Source organism: Haemaphysalis longicornis, unplaced genomic scaffold, assembly GCF_048455015.1.
Source record: "Haemaphysalis longicornis isolate Haplotype H1 unplaced genomic scaffold, Haemaphysalis longicornis Haplotype H1 scaffold_1, whole genome shotgun sequence".
Classification (NCBI taxonomy): domain Eukaryota; kingdom Metazoa; phylum Arthropoda; class Arachnida; order Ixodida; family Ixodidae; genus Haemaphysalis; species Haemaphysalis longicornis.
In genome coordinates, this window is record NW_027526203.1 from 401,051,704 (window position 1) to 401,069,332 (window position 17,629).

Sequence of the window (17,629 nt, forward strand, 5' to 3'; positions counted from 1 at the left end):
TGGTTGGACCACGGTTAGTGTCGTGTAATGAAACTTCTTTAAGCTGGCAACACTGTACGTGTTGGTTCGCACGAAACAAGACACCTCTGGGAAAGCGTTGGTCAACAGACCTCTGCGGGCATGTGCTGCTTAGCGTGAGCAGCGGCAGGACAAATGAGGCGTGGTACATATGAGGATACTGTTTAATGCAGGGCCAAGAGAACACGAGCCCCGATTGGGCTATTAGCCCGTCTCCTCGTCTTCAGAGGGTCCGGCGGTGTGCGCCACTGCCCACTCTTCTCGTCGCATAGGACCCCGGTCGAGGCCGCAGCTGACGGACGGGTCATGAACGATGCGATGGCAACGAACGATGACGACGATGAGCAAGGTGAACATTGGCCCTTAGTGCCCACCAAGGTGGAGAAGAAACGTCAAGGACCCCTGGAACGCGCCGGTGTAGCGGGCTGCAGGGGGAGCGGCATCACCGTATACGGGTCCCAGGCTGGAGACACGGGGCTGGGAACATGGGCGTGGTCATGAAGCGCAGGGGCTCGGGTGAGCCGAAGCGATCCAGGCATCCCTAGCAGAACGAGGGCCAGGATGGGGATGACTCCGCAGTCTTCACCAGAACACGTTACGCGGCGGCAGGACTGCTGAGGCGAACCATAAAGTTTAATGCGTGGCACGTGAACGCCGGCCCAGAGCTATGAGCCGAGAGAGAAACATCCTCCCCGAGTGGAAATAATACACACGTCGTCCCACGACTTGACGAATACGCGTAGGATGGCATACCAACTAGGCTACTGGGAAAGCTCTGCTCCCCTCCAGTTCTTCGGGTATTTACGTGAATGTAATTTTATCCGACGCTTGGGGGTGGTAGCCAGCGCCTTGGATTATTCGGTCGTGGGTTAGGTCACCACTCCGAGAGCATGTTTATCTGCAATTTCCGTCAAAACTGGCAAAACGCACTGATTGTATACCAGTATTTTTTTATAGAGGTTGCCCATATAGTAGTCATTATTCGAGAATGCTGGCAGAGCGCACCCCAACGAATACCAATTCTGCGCCGAATTCCTTTCTCGTGGCTTGCATCAGCACTGACAACCTGTCCAAGACAGTCTACAACAGGCAATTGATACCACCATGACGTACCTCGCCATATGAGGTCTCACGTGTGCACGCCCAAAAAAGTCCGCACTTCTCATTCTCCGAGCCCGCACTCCCCCCACAACCCACGCCGGACCCCTACAGTTACCATTAAAGGCACCTCTGTACCTCGAGTCTCGACACCCCGAAATACCCTTTCAGGCTGGCGGCTCAGATGCTGCCCTCTAACCGCAAGCACACCTCACAGTCGCAAAACTTGTCCATCTCATCAAGCGCATTTGCACCCCTCCCCCCCCGCCCCCCCCCCCCCCCGGGCACGGTCTTCGTGAGCAAGACACCTTCCGCACCATACAAGCCATTCTCGTCAGTTGCACCCCGTACGGCACCCCATACGTCCAGCTCAAGCCCCGAGAACACTCCCAGATCGACGCACTCATCCGCCGGGTATGCAAAATAGGCCTCAGTCTCCCTGCCTTCACCCCCACCCAAAAGCTACTCTAGTTAGGTGTGCATGAACCCCTGGAAGCGTAGCAGATAAACCAACTCTCCCACCTGGCTTTATCACCCACTGGTCGAAGAGCCCTCCACTCTCCGGATTGTCCAACACGTCCACCAGCCAGGACACTCCAACCCCTCCCGCCGCCCCTACGTAACTTCATCCGAGTAACCCCAATAAGCGTTACGTGCAGCACCTACCACAACCGACGTTACTCACTGAAGTTCCCCATCTCTTGCCATCCCAGCAGTCACAGACTCCACGAGGAGTACACTCACCTAACGCCACAACAGTAGAAGCAACCGCCATTGCCTTGGCGGCCACCTCACCATCCTATTGCTTCTCGTTCACTCTACTAACACTGTCAGCAGGCCTGCCGCTACTGCTCTCTCTGCTGCATCCCTCACCAGGATCTCAAAATCCTCCGGTCCCTCAAGACTCCCCCCCATCATACACATAGTGCGGACACCTGTGTACGCCTCCCTCCCAAGGAATAAGGCCGTACATGCCGCTGCCCGCGAACTCAAGTTCCGGGCTTCCAGTCCGAGGACATACGACTTGCCACTCCACACCCTCACCCTCTACCGCTCAGATATACTGACCTCCTTGCTCACTGCTGCCACATTCGCTTCCACTACCCTCGTCCTCACCCACCGCTCACCACTGCAGAGGCCCGAACGTGGCGCAGATTACAGACCGGCACGTATTCCAACTCCACCATACTCGCACATCTTCCCCACTACCTTCTCCTCTCTCTGCCACTCCTGCATTCTCGCCGCCACATCAGCCCATCTCGTACGGTTATTCCAACTACATCCCGATCCCATCCCATCCCATCCCATCCCATCCCCCCCGCCCTTCCCCTCAGCGGGGGGGGGATGTGCACTGACCACCTTGCACCCGGAGGACCAGCGAAGCCTGATCAGCCGGGCCCGGTCTGCAAAAGCGCGCGGCTTCCTCAACTGAGACGCCACCCACCTTTTTTTTTTTTGCTCAGTAAAACGTTTGCTTCCTCCTCCTCTATCCGCAAATCTCACCTAGCTCAATTATTTTCCATTTAACCGTAATCCTGACTTCTCCTACTCAAGATTCTTGAATACTTCTTCCAGAAAAGCTGACACAATTTTGGCGAGATAGTATCTCCCTGTATCATTCCTTTCCTTGTCGAGAACTTTTCACTCCTCTTGTGAGGGATTATTCTGCCCTTACGTCCCTTGTATGTCGTCCAGGAGTTTTATGTAAGTATCCTTTATTCCCTGATATTTTACTGCTTACGGTACTGCGGTGGGGTCTGCAGAATCGAACGCCTTTCGGTAGTCTATAAATGCAATATAAATGAGCGCATTATATTCCGCAGATTTTTTAATTGTCTGGTTGACGACATGGATGTGGCCAGTTGAGCAGCCTTTTCTAAACCCAGCCTGTTTCCTCAGTGGTTGGAAATCTAGGCTGTCGCGTATGCCATCAACTATTACCTCTGTAAACGGCTTGCATAGAATCGAGGGTAGGCTGACAGATCTGTAATCCCTAAGCCCTTTGACATCACCCTTCTAGTGAATCAGATTGGCTGGAATTTTTCCAGTCTAGCGAGCGGGAACCCGCAACTTCTGAGGCATTCTTAAAATATTTTGCACGCTTTCCTAGCGTAACAGCTCCTTCCTTTTCGTAGGTGGTCTACGGTTACGTCACCTCCTGCAGCTTGTCCTCTCTCCATGCCTTTAAGCAAATTTTTCACCTTCTGTTTAGTTACTAATGGAACCTCGAGAATTGCTTGGTTTAGTACTGTACCCTGGCCTAACAATGTTAGCGCGAAGCTTAGTGAACAACCTTTCCGCTACATTCATTATTATATAATCTACGTTGTACGTAACAATACTTCTTTCGTCACTGAGTGCATGCACTCTGTCATTGTTCTTAGTTGCTCTAAGCTTCCTCCCTCTTAAAAAGTTTATTCAAGCTTTGCTATGTTGTCGGTACGACTGTCACTAACCTCCGTTCTGTTAATCAATTTAGATAGCTCCGTCAACTCTATTTGACTGTGATTACCGTCGTTAGGCTGTCACTCAGAATGTCTACGATATCTTCGTTTTCTCCTGTTAAAACCGGGAATTTCTTCTGAACGGATACTCTAAACTCTTGCACCCTGTAACTTCGATTGCGAGATGGTTTCCTACTTTTCTCTACTTTCATCCTTTCCCTTTCGAGATTTAGCTTTATCCTGAACCTCAACAACTTGTGACCGCAGCTATTGTGACTTCGCCCAGCACCTCAGCGTCCTGCACAATATCTGGTTTGTCGATTAACATGAAGGCGGTTACGTTTTTCGTTATACCGCTAGGGATTTCTCATGTCAATTTCCGATTTCTTCATTTGTTGAGGAATGTATTCATGATCCTCAGGTTATTTCTTGCCATGAATCCAACCAGTGTATCACCTCGGCTAATTTACTTTTGCTTTAAAGTTTCCCACTTCCATCGTGTAACGCGTGATAAGGGTATCATCGTGTACCTTTGTTTATTGCTTATTCTGCCTCTTTCAATGAAACTTTCAACAGCCTCGTCATCGATAGGGACAGCCTTATTATCGGTGTAAACAAGTGTAGTGTGTAGCTAGCGGTTGGTGCATACATGCTTGCACTATTTTAAAGCGAAGCTTTCAATGCCTCGCTGATGGCGACGCTGCCCCAACAGGCGCTGCAGGAGAAGCAGCTTTCCCTAATCGCAGGGGAAGTGAAAGATGGAAACGAGACGCTTTCTCTGGTCGAAAGCCAATTTCTTCGAAGTCCAAAGTCAAAGTCCTATATCCAAATCGCTGCGACCAAGACGCGCTGAGGAAAGCCAACTTACACAATGGGTTTCCACAAAAGTACATCAAGCGTTCTAAGCAAAAAAAAAAAAGTTTCCTGCAGTCGTAACCGAATTTGGGTCCCTCGGGTTATGAAGCCGACGCCTATCCGATTGCGCCATTCCGATGCGGCCGAAACAGTTCGGATTTTGGACTTTGACTCAGGTTGCCGGGAGAAAGCTACCGCAGGGGGCATCTGTTCAAGCGGATGTTTGCGTGTACTGTGCGACACCACGGACGCCGAGCACCCACGTCTGGCCGTACGTGGCAGCGCCGTGATCGGGAAAAAGACGATCCTGATAGTTGAGCCGACACCAAGTGCTTGGACCTTTGAGGCCCCTTGGCGAAGGCAACACACCACTTTGGCCTCCGTTTCCCGTAGACGTCAACTACGGTCTGACCCATCCGGGGGGAATCGGCAGTCCCCTTTTCCTGTCCTCCACTTCCTCTTTCACTTTACTATCTTCTTTCTAACAATTTACCCGCCGCGGTGGCTCAGTCTCTAAGGCATTGCGTTGCTGAGCACGAGGTCGCGGGTTCGATTCCAGGCCACGGCGGCAGCTATTCTGATGGAGGCGAAAAGCAAAAACGCCCGTGTGTACGAGATTTCGGCGCACGTTAAAGATCCCCAGGTGGTCAAAATTAATCCGGAGCCCTCCACTACGGTGCGCCTCATCGCCTGTGTTGCGTCGGCGCTTTAAGCCCCGCAATCAATCAATCAATTCTAACAACTTTCCTTTCGTCTCGTTCCTTCTTCAATTTAATTTTTCCTGGCAGCTAGGGTTAACATTGTGTGGCGAACAACCCTGAGTTCAGCCATATTTGGTTATAGTCATGGTGTATAGCTGGCGTGGGCAGGACTTGCCCGCGAGTTACTTTCCCGTCCCCTTGTGCTGGTCCATGGTGGGTGGCTGGCACCATGGCCGAACATATTTTTCGTTTCATGGCTTATCTTTTTCAACAAAATGATCTCTCTCGAAAACGAGGGGGCACCGATGTAACCACTAAGTTTTTCAACGACGCAATTTACTTTGTTGTCTGAACATAAAAACGACGCCAGAGTCATCTTTTTGGATACTCATCCCCCCCCCAAGAAAAAAAAGAGCAAGGAAGCCCATTGCTCCATTTTGGTTGCGTTTTAATTGCGTGGTATTTATTATTTTGATGCATGTGCCTTTTACGCGAGGGCTAAATCCACCGCTAGCGTCAATGCGAATCTCTCCAGACCGTCCGTGCCACTGTGAAAGTTAACGAAGTAAATATTTGTATTAGTTTCGTAACTGGCATGGCATGCACAGTTTTAGTGACTGTGAAAATGCGCAAAGTGCCCCAAAAATATCGCGAATACTGTTTTTTTGACACAGGTAAGAAATAAAAATACGCTTGAACAATAGGAAACTAAAATGGAAGCTTCTATTTTCTTCCTTCTCCGTTTTTGTAGCAGGATGACTACGTGATCATTCTTTGTCTGCGATTTGTCTGCTATTCTGCCCGGCAAAGTCGGCCGTACAAAAGCTTCGCAATAACCCACGAAAACATATTTCATTTGTGCCAGCGTTACTTTTAAAAAATGCATAGCCAGAACAGTGCGTAAACGTTGTATATCTACGAGTAAACCTCTCCATCTCTGCCAACCACAGTATAAACGACACGTAGTTCGTAATGGCAGATGAGCTGCGTTGGTGGTGCTGACCGTGACGCTGATTTTTTGTCACATATGTACGGCTTTTACAGATTGTCCTGATTTACTGATCTAAATATACGGTGCAAAAATTATAATGTGCATTTGTGGTGTATTAAGAAATATTTAATCTCTTTGTCATGGCCGGTTCGGACCGTCAGAATATTCTCATGATGACACGCGGTTGCACCGTCAGTTTCCTTTTAGCGTATCTTTGTCAGCCGCTCCATGGCTGCACCGTTCCCATTCTCGCTGCTTTGACACCTATTTGAACGTATAATTAGACAGAATATCCAGCTGTTCTACGATTCCTTCTGCGAACTTTTTAAAAAAGCCTCCATAGTCAGGGTATAAGTGATGAGTAATCACTCCAATTCACCGGTACGCTTTATAAAACAAAGTGCTTCGCGGTCAGTATGCCGCATCACAGAACATACAGTTACGTCATAGCGTGCGCCGAGCAGCAGGCGACAGCGGGGCAGCGTTGTTGGGAATTGATGACGCAAATACAGTATTCCCGTTTTCAAACAGACCGCAGAATTGTGTTGCTAAAAGCGACAAAAATCAAAGAAAAATAGATACGAATAAAGAGACTGCGTGTTGTTCTCCAAGATCAACATTTGTCGTTCTATCACATTTTGGCCAACAATACTAGATCGACTTGTTATATTAACACTGATCCCAACTACAAAAACGCGTGTATTTCATTAAGCTTCACTCCGTCGTTATATCTTTTGCGTTCGATATTAGGTAGCTTAGGGCTGAGTTGTTGACCTAAGCACCAAACTGGTGGCACCAACTTCGTCAGGCCTTCATGTGCAAACGTTGCCGGTTGTTTAGGTAAAATAGCGCGGCGAATTCACGAAAGACTCACGAAGTCGAGAGTATGGCCATAGAGTTATATAGCTGAGGCTCTCAATCTTTGGCATTGAAAATTTTCAGTTGATTTTTATCGCTAAAAGCAAATTTATTTCATTTTAACAGCGGAGCTGTTGTAGCTGGCCGTAATGCGTGGCGCGTAATGCGTTAAAAATACCACGGAAACGCCGAGCGCTCGTGAGCGCGTGCCTCGCGGCGACCGTCGAGCGTCTCCGGCACGTGCCGTGGCTTTAGCAAAAAAAAAAGAAATGATGAAAACCTCGAGGAGCGAGAAAAGTGCCTCGCGACGACCGCCGAGCGTCCCTGGCTTGCGCAGTGGGTTAGCAAAAAATAAAAAGAAGAGAACTCGCGCAAAACCTCAAGGAACGCCTCCCGTTGCCCAGCAACCAACAACGTCACAGCAGACGCAACACTTGAACACTTGCTCCACGGAACCTCAAAGCGACTCCAGGAACGCCGGGCATGCGCCGTGCACGTACGCGCCGCCACAGCTTTCGTCAAAGGCTAGCTACCGCGAATGTAATGCTTGGCATGAGGAACACGACGACATCGATGCATATGACGATGAATACTACTAACACAGTCCGAAGCGACGACGGGACATGTAAATAAACAACACCAAACTTGTAAAATTGCGTGGTTACTGGTCATTCAGAAGTGCTCACACAGAAAGAAATCCTGCAGCTTCACTGTGGTTCAAGCCTTGCGCGACTTGGTGCAAGCTTCGCCAGTTTTTTTTTTAATTACTCAACACGTAAAAATGGTAAGAACGACACGGCCACCCTGGTGGAGCATTAAATTCCGTCGCCAACGAATGTGGCTCGGCACCTAATTATGAGCCAATATTGGGCTTAAAAATACCCCGCGAATTTGGCCGACTTTCTGCGTGTGCACGCGGTGAAACATCACAGCACGAAGTATCAGGTCTTGGGTCAACTTGGCAAAAACAATAATTCGACGAAGTAGAAACGAAGTAAACGTGCCAAAAGGCAGCCGCCTGGTGGCCTGGTTTGCTGCCCATGCACATGCACGCGGCCTCAGTTCGACATCTGTACCCTCACAAGGGGCTGCACGTGCGTAGGGAACATGCTGCGGAGTAGCACAATGTGTTTCCGGTTGTGTTCCTCTTGCTTCTGTGACACCGCCCCCAACTTCGCTCCCACATCCATACGAGGGGTGAGAAGTTACAGAGTGACAACGACCGAAACTGCTCGCCACGGATCTCGCCGGGCTAACATGGTGCCTGTTGAACTTCTTTGACCACGAGTATGGTATCTTAGGTCGACCACCCTATTTCGAGCAATATTTGAAGAGAAAACGGTCGACCGGCAGTGGAATAAATATGCTACTTTGTTCCCTAAAAGAATTGAACGCTTTTAATTTTAATCCTTGCTCTACAGTACGTGAGATATGTTGTACGTGTCTAAGGTGTTCCACGTAACTTCCGCCCAAAATACAAAATGATAAATGCTGAATTTTCCAAGAACAAAGTAAGTTCCACTCTTTTAGTTTAACACTTCCGTTAATGATTACGTTAAACTAGAATTATTAACATTTCCAGGAGTGAATATTCCGGAAATTTTCATCGCAAAGTAGTGCAGCAATAAAAAAAAAAATCGCGTCAATCCACCCCGTGAATGTGGTTGGAAAGCAAAGCCGTAAACGGCACACATAACGATTACCCATGCGACGTCACTTAAATTCACTCACATCGCTCTACAAATAGCAAAACCAGAGAGAAGTGAAATGCACTTAACCACACCATTTATTACTTCAAAGAGATATTCTTGGTAAGGTTAAATCAATGCATGATGCATGAACGGTGTTTGGTTGAGTTGTATTGGTGTAGAACAAGAGTGGAAACTTTTTTTATAAAATTAAAGTAAGCTCCAACCCGCTGCTAGACGATCTGACTTATCCATCTCTGCGCCGCGGACGGAGGCGGCGAGACTTGCGGCAGAGAAGGAGGAGGTGGGGGAAGAAATACTTCTGTTCAGATTTCTGAACGGCCCAGAGTGCAGCCCTGGGGAGTGATTCCTTCTCCTTTGGGGCCAATATTCATTCCGCGCGGCCTGTGTTCTGCCCACCCGCTGAAGCTGGGTAGGTAGAGAGGGCCTGGACAGAGCATCTCCCATTGCTCTTGTTGGGTAGTTGACGGAAGGAGAGGAGGGTGCTCAGGGCTAAACTCGCACACCCCTATTACGGGGCGGAGTTTTCCTACTTCTGAGCAAAATTTACATTCAGCGTCGTAGCGATTCGGATACATTAAGTGAAGACGCGTAGGCTGTGTGAAGGAGCCCGGATTGTATGAGCCGTAGGGTAGTTTATTGTTCCCTGGAAAGGTCAGGGTAAGGCGAAGGTACGGTCTGTCTCAGAAGGCGACAATGTTGGGTTATCTCCCTGAACGTGACAAGCGGGTGACTGCCCTCGTGGAGCTCCGTAGCACGGAAGGTAAAAGCGCAGGCTTGTTGGGTGGGCATATTTGTTGCCCTCCATTGAAGCGTGAGGGGGTGTCCAGATGAGCTGTATGGAACCGTTTGGGGAGTGGTTTTTTAGCACGCACAGTGCAGGTCAGGACACCCAACCCGACTGGTAATTCCAGTAGGCTTGCTTGGAATCGGTGACTACCCTCCGTACCCCTGGTTGAGTGAGAGCCAAAGTGATGGCTGCCTCTTCTGCTGCCGTCATTTATTGGGTCCTAAGCGAGGTACACGCAAGGAGGTTGGTTCTGGAGGTAGCCACGATGATGGCGTATTGCTGCCCTCGATGTTTGGAGGCGTCTGTGTAGATAACTGCATGATTCCCACCGAGGGTGGTACATGTTTAGTGCTTGAGCCCGTGCTTTTCGGTGACCCTCGTTTTGTGAGGGGTTCATATTTCTAAGCATAGGGAGCATCTTTAGTTTTAGTCGCCAGGAGTCTGGGAGTACGTCAAGCGGAGTGGAATTCTGGGCTGCCCAGCCAAGCTGGTGAAGCATGCGGTTACCCACCGCTGTTCTGAGGCGGATCGTCTGGTTAGAAAGATGGCCTTCTATCAGCTCTTCCGCCGTGTTGTGGAGCCCCGTGCTAAGCAGCCTCTGTGTGGACGCACTCATGAGAAGACCAATGGTCTGCTCGACCGCCTTTCTAATCATTATTTAGTCGTCCTTGTCGAGAAGAAGACAGGGGGTTGACGTAAGTGACTCTCGAGAGGACAAAAGCTTCAATTAATCGAAAGGTACCGGATTCCTTTAGGCCTCGCTTCTTGGTGGCAACTCGCCTGATCATGTGTATGATTTGATTAATGCTGTTTTTGAGGCGCTGCAGGAGACGCCACTCTTGGTGTTAGCCTCGAGATGTAGGCCCAGGATCTTGATGCTGGGGCTTGGAGTGATGGCCTGGCCATCAAGGAGTATTTGAATGTATTCCTTTATTTGGCGTGAGGGCGCACGACAAGGAGCTGTGATTTTTTACGTGAACACTGGAGGCCGCAGGCTTTAACACATTGGCCTACTAGAAGTGAGATGCCATGCATTGGTGTCAGCTTCCTTTAACTTTTGTAACTCTTAGCACATGAGCAAGGTGCGCACAGGGCCGCTAGGCGTGCGTGAGTGGTCGCGTGACCCTTTCACGTGGTATTCAGCGAGAGCGCAGGGGGTAAACCCGCAGATGTGCTCAATGAGTACACCACCTGTCTTCCCCGTCTTCGCGTGGGCTCGTAGCTAAATCGGTAAGACAACGGGCTCTCGCTTTGTTAGTCTATTAGTTCCAGGTTCGATTCCCGGCGGTGCCAGTAAATTATTTTATTGTTCGCTGGAGTTTTCTGGTGACACCAACGGTCGCGAAAGAACCCTTGGGGGGTAGAGGTAAAAAGCTTTGCTTTAAAAAAAATCCTAATGCAACAGTCCGTGCGGAAATCCCATGGGTGTAGAAGGTTTTTCAGCGCTTGAAGAAAACGCGCCAAGTTCGAACGAGTGGCTGGCGTCGCCCTGCTGCGCGCACGCGCAGCTGCCGCAGTTATGAGCGCGCAAATGCAGTCGGCCGCCAAATCCCTCCGCGCCTGCATTTTTCTGTACTTCATTCTAGCGCCTTCATACCTGTGACACACGGCAACGCTAGATCTCCCCGGTTAGAGTAATTCTCGCTGAACCGTCGGCATTCCATGTTTTTTTTTTTCGCTCTACAGCTCTGTGAATCAGCTACGCCTTGGACTATTTTGACTTATGAAAAAAAAGTTAGGCATACGTTAGCTTTCTCCCGCTCGGCATGCTTACTTTGGTGGCTAGAGTCAACAGGGCAGGAAACTGACCTTCCGTAAAATAGCACGGTGGCGTAGCAATTGAAAAAACCTGACCGCACGGAACACGAAGTTCCTTGAAGCAGCAAAACCAAACCAACAAGCGAGAGCCCCCCTCCCTAAAGTAACGGAAGAGCCTACGCAAGTCGTTTCGCCGCACCACGTGTACATCACTAATTGAATAACAAATTGAAAGAAATCGGTTTCTTTAGGTGGCGTGGGAAGGGCCTTTTTCAGGTACGTGATGCGATGTAGCGACTTCATTTCACTTATTCGGTCCTTTCATTTAGACTCCCTCATACTGAGTGACAACCCGTGCTGTCGAGTAAAGAAGTGACGGAAGAGCCCTTTTGTGGATTTATGTCCGTCCGTTCATGACCCCACAGAAGGTGCGGAGAAGGTAGCCAGAGGAGGGCATACTTTCTCCTCGTTGCCTGCAGTCCGACTGCCCCGCCCCAACAACTACGATCCCTTGACAGCACAGCGGCCACGAACAATAGCAAATAAAACTGCTCTGTAAAAAGTGCGAGCTCTTTATTTATTTAGGTTATCCGCATACAGATTGTGTTGAAGGGAATATCAGATAAGCGAGTCTGCGTGCTGTATTAGAGAGAACACGCAATCGTCAGAAGCTGCGTGCTGTGCTACCTATTATTAGTCAGTTTTAAGGCAGTCAACAGGCGCGTCGGGACCGCAAAGAAACAGTGGCGTATGGTACTGCTCAGAAGCAGAAACCGAGCCATGGATGCGCCCTTCCCAACTAGATTCTGTCGTTCTGAAACTCGCCGTTGTCTGTCGGCGACGAGTCTGGCACGAGGACAGCTCGAGGAGCTGGGAACGAGAGGCGAAAAGGGCAGCGCCACGCGTCAACGGTTTCTGCTATCCACGATCGCGCACTACTCGTCACTTTCGGAGAAGCAAGAACGAGAGGACCTGTTACGAAATGCGCCGGCAGCCGCGTATATATTTCCACATCTTCGGCGCGGACAGGTCTCTCTGGACAGCTGCGGACGCCGGCAAGATGCAAGCGCTCAATTTACGCAAGGCACATATGCGAGCGCGCAGCTGCAAGCCGGCTGTGAAGTCGCGATCCGGCAATGTCAGCAGCCTTTTTTCGGAGCTACTTTCATCGTGGTATACGTAGCAGCCTGGGCCTGCCAATGAATGCGAGAGCTGGGTAAATTAACTAGAAGTGGGTGTTCTTCTAGCGCAGGAACAAAACAATGACGCTCGCGAACAGCAACGGCTGTCATCCCCATCGGAGCGCGTATTTCGCGATGGCGTAGCGAAAAAAACGAAGTGCAGGCATAGTTTAATCTCGATGATTGTCTTTAAATTTGGCTTCCCCGCAACGAACCAGTAAACTACGCAGAACCGTCGTAAATTTTAGAATCACAAGGTGAAATCAAGTCCTGTAAGCGCCAGGTGATGTATGTCGCAATACTTTATTAACTCTACGGCATCAGGCTCAGTTGATTCCGCCAATTTGCCCCATGCAGGCGTGCTGCAATTTTATTCCTACTGGCAGACGTGCCCCACTAATTATTAGCGCATTTCGCAGCAGACGATTGGCCCGCCACCTGGAAGCAGAGAAGTGTACTACTCGAAGGTTGCCAGCGCTCTGCTTTTGTGGAAGTGTGGAGATGCTGCGTCGACGGGCTACTCTTCCAAGACCCACAGTATAAATTTTATTCTCTGGCTTTTACAGGGTTCTTTTCATTGCAGACCGACGAAGAGCGAAATGCTGGAATACTCTTCACGCGGCGGGAAAATGCCAGCCCCTTCATACTACCCTACGTTTCCCAAAAAAATTCCTCGGTAGTGTAAGTGCCCTAGGAATGGAGACACTGGGCCACGGAAGCACCGAAGGATGCTACAGCGGCGCTAGTTGACGCGTTACTACGGTCGCACGCGCCGGTCAATCCGGCCGTTTGCGCGCCCGATTTGAATGCGCTCCCGGATGCTTCAGTCACGCAGCCCGCATTTCGCGCTATTCCTCGCGTTTATTTCACCGCGATGCGGCATCGGCGGAAACCAGCGACAGCTTGACCTACACCAACAGATTTCACCAAAGCCTCGAGCGATTTGTTCGTACCAAAGAGTTGTGGCACCATTTGCCACACTGCGATAGATATTTCCCAATCAAGGGGCCTGCTATGATTGTGAAGAGCGAAGCAAGAAGCTTCAACTCCTGTTGAAGCTGTGTACTTTGCGTTGGGGAAAAAACATGATGTATCGGTTAACAGCACAAAATTTTACCCGCGAGCAACACTCGAGCTGGGTGCGCCAAATTTGACGTAACCCATTGTGACGTCACGCAAGGAGTGCTTCTAAGGCCATGAATGTCGAAATTTATGCAAGCACTGAAAGCTGACCCGAATAGTGCACTCCGGCAATCCTTCGAAAACTGAATTACAAGATTCCAGCGCTCGTAGCCTTGTTCTGCGAACAAGTTACACGTACTTGCACGCCGGCAACGGAGTGACGAAAGAATGATTTTCAATGAGCTTTGAGTGTGAAGCGTGGGTGACCACTGAAGGTAATGAGGAAGGCACCAGTGGCAAGAATTTCGGCATTTAACAATACTACATGTTTACGTTCTGGGATTGCTTAAGGCCAGCGAGTCAATCGTTTGAGCGTTCCGCGAGCCCCATTTCCCCTTCGCACATCGAGAATACCTGCTCTTTTCGGCACCCAGACGACGAGAAAACAGGACTCGAGGCATGCCAGGTCCCTCGGCGGATTTGATCAGACAGGTGAGCTTTATTTAGTTCGCAGACAGGCCGGAAGAAAACTGTATCACAGTAAAGTGTGCGCCAAATCTGGTACGGCAAGCATAAAACGGTACTCGATGCCGAGCAAGCTCACCTTTTTAGCGAGTAAACCCCGAGACGTCGGCTTTGGGGGGCCACCGAGCACAGTGAGCTCGCAGCTCGGTCTCTGCGTAGCCTTGGCACGTGCCGAGCTCCGCGACCGCTCTCTCGTCCTCTACGCCCCTCACTCCGCTCCACGTGCCGAACGCCGCCGGCGTCGGCACGTGTGCACCGGAGCGAGAGTCCCGGAGCGGCCACCCGCGCTACACGCCCGCCGTTCTCGGTAGAGCCCGTCGGCCGGCTCCGTTCCCCCCTTCACCTGGCGTACTGCGGCGTCGACGGCCCATCTATAACTGCCAGTCGAACTGTATTGGAATGTTACGAGAAGAAAATTCATTACTAGCGCTACTTATTGCCGAATAATGTTTGCCACGGAGCGAGCACACTTCTATTGACGCGGCGGCCGCTCCGTTGCTCATAGCTCCAAATCAAGGCTGCGAGCGTCTGACGCCAACGGGCACGTGACGCCGAGAAGCTCCGCCTCCTCCTCGTGGCGCGGCGGGCGTGCGTCCGCGCGCTGGAACAGCCGCGGCGCGTGGATAGACAACGGACACTTCTTTCCTGCACGGCAAGGCAGATGGAAAAAAGGTGAGAGAGTCTCCACTCGCCGCTGCGCTAGCTGTGGCGCCTCGGATGTACTCGAATGAACTTTCCATTGAGAGTTCATTGAATGGAGCAGCGCCGGTGGCCCGTTCTGGTGCAGCTACTGGTGTGGTACGGGAAGTCGCTTCCTGAAAAGCCTTAATCGCTGCAGACGCTGCCACTTCTGCACCCCCCCCCCCCCCGCCCGCACACGCCCACGCACACTCACGCACATTCGGCCACGGAATAAATATATGACATAAAAAAAAGAACACGATTACGTTCTGCAGTTCAAAGCGGAAACGAGAAAAATACGAACAAAGCTACCAACTGATTTCAATTAACAGTGACATTTTTTTATTGTTAGCCCACATACAGGAAACGCAACACCACGGAAAAAAAAAAAAAAAAAAACAGAGCTAGATCGTAAACGGAAGTGCGAAAGCGATCCCTAACCTGTGCTCCATGTGCCTTTCCTTCGGCCTTGAAACATAACAGAAACATAAAACGAGCGAACGCCCTGTAAGCACAAGCCCTCCAAGTCAGCGCCCTTCTTGTCAGCCAGCTTTCCCTTCACTTCCGTCTCCTTTCGCAACGGCGCTGATCCTCCGCGAAGGCTAGAGAGAGGCGAGGCTGGGCGAGGCCAACAATAGTTGCAGAGCGCTGCTTATGAGGGCGAACACAGAGAGCCCCGGGCGGACATGTGAAGCACTTCCGCCTCCTCCACATTATCGCAAGTACAGGAAAAGCGGATTTGCACCCGACGCCAGAACCCATACGTTCACCCGATCGATTCGAGTTTGGCGTCTCGCCGGCGCGTACTATAAATGGAACTATTCAGCCAGCTCCTATGGCACGTTAACAGCGGCAGATAGCGAGAACGAAAGTGAGAACAGTAAAATAACGACGTGAACGCGCAATTCTCAAGGTTTCTGTTCGTGAGGGAGAAATAACGCCGTAGTTGCGGTTTCTTCACGAAGTACGGTGGCCATATTTCGTTTTTTTTTAATCAATAAATAAATCATGCCATTACCCTATCGAACCAAAAGGCTAAATTTATGCTTTCAGATTGGCCATTTTGTGCTTGCAAATTCTTTCCGACCCGACTGCATACGTCTGCAGCAGTCGTACATTTCAAGCTTTGGCGCCAAAGGTTAAGCCGTGCAAACTCAAAACATGCTTTCGGAGACGACGCTGCATCGTTAACGCTCGTGTCGCAATAGGTGCAAGTCGTGCTCACAACATTCACGACTTCGCAGAACACGCTTCGCAAGCTGTGCGCTCTCCGTGTATTGTCGTGTCGCAACAGTCGCAAGCTGTGCATTCTCAATATTCATGCTTTCAGAGCCTCTAAGCGAAGCAATGGGTGGCGTGAACAAGGATTGTCCCAGTGGCCCATCTTCTATCTGGGAACAGGGGGAGAGGGGGAAGCAGGGCCAACCTCCTTTTTAAAAATTAGGCACTACCCAGAGCTCAATAAGTGTGATTGTTGTTGTAAACAGCTAAAGAGTTTCTTCCGGAAATTCTTGACTATGTTGCAGGCCCGTTCTATAGCAAGCTGGTTTTTGCTCAAGTGTGTAGCGCTTACGAATGACTAAAAACTAATGTCCCCCGTCAGTCGCAAACGGTGTCTAATCCGGCAAATCTGTATTGGGGGCAGATTATGCGCTTTACGGTTCACTCTGTACGTGTTGTACACGTTGATACACCGGTACACCCGGGAACCGTGGGTACCACCACTAATTAAGGACCACATCATCAACACAAAGTTGAAAATTAATAAGCCCCCCCTAATCCACTGCGCACTATTTTCATGGCATTCTGGTTAATAAAGCGATACTTTCGGTGTCCTCACTGATGGCTTTGTACGCCAATACGCCCTGCAGGAAAGCCAACTTTCTCTCACGATGATAATGAATGATCGTGGTTGAAGTGAGATAAAAAAAAACGCTTCTCGTGGCCGGAGTCGAACCTGGTTTTATCACGCTATGAAGCCGGCGTCCATCCGGGTGCTCCATTTCGACAAGGTCGAAGCGAACGTCAAGCAGCAGGTACCGACTCGCGCCGTACACCCCAAACCCAAAGGTTAGGCCTACGGATGACACTCCCGTGAGTTGCTGTGGGTATTCTGGAAGAGTGGTGCGCACCCCCAGAGTAGCACATACTCGCAGAGTGGGATTGGCCAGCCAAAGAATCCACCACGAGAAAGTTTCGCGTAGAAAGCTTCGCGTTCAACGATCGTCGTCGTTTGACGGAGGGGTGCATGATTTTATTCTAGATTCTTTGTTTTTCTGCTGGGACATTTCGATAAAAATATTCACAGGCGATCAGCCCCAGTTGTTACAACCTACAGCGTCAGCTGCTGACGTACGCGATTACAATTCTACGCAATTACAATGATTCTTTGAGGTCATTTTTTTATGCGGTAAGTTCTGCAGTTGTAGCCCTAAACGAGAGAAAAAGAAATCCCTATCGGGACGTGTTCCATGTGTCCGTACGTATTGTCCCCAAAGGGCAGACGACCTTCCTTGATATACTGGCAGCGGCTTCGCCATTTTTGGCCAATGCCCGTGTGCACATGCGCTGTGTGCCATGTGTGCACAGCCATGCATTTGCATGTATGCAGCAAAAACGGCATGTATTTCTGCTGTTCGTATTTCTGTTTGCGCCCAAATCTGCAAGCCACGATCGATATTTCTGCTGCTCACTGTAGGCATTATAACGGGACACCAAACTTGATTTCAGAACAAGCAATTATAACTTGTTATCAGCAAGAACTCGTGGCCGAATGATTTCTGGTTCTCAAGACTTCCTCTTGAGAACCAGCGTGTCCTGGGGCTGATCCCCAAGCACTTTTTTTTTTTCTTTTCAGATTTCTGCTACCCAGCGCATGTGTCGTGATACCGGCGACGG

At 50.1% G+C, this 17,629-nt stretch overlaps 1 long non-coding RNA gene across 1 annotated transcript in view; it reads right to left on the reverse strand.

Moving 5' to 3' along the window:
- Window positions 1-14,730, reverse strand: part of LOC144155412 (uncharacterized) — a 56,401-nt gene extending 41,671 nt beyond the window's left edge. Inside the window, exon 1 of the long non-coding RNA XR_013319573.1 lies at window positions 14,130-14,730. This is a non-coding gene — a long non-coding RNA (uncharacterized LOC144155412). The remainder of the gene's footprint in view (window positions 1-14,129) is intronic.
- Window positions 14,731-17,629: the final 2,899 nt, after the last annotated feature.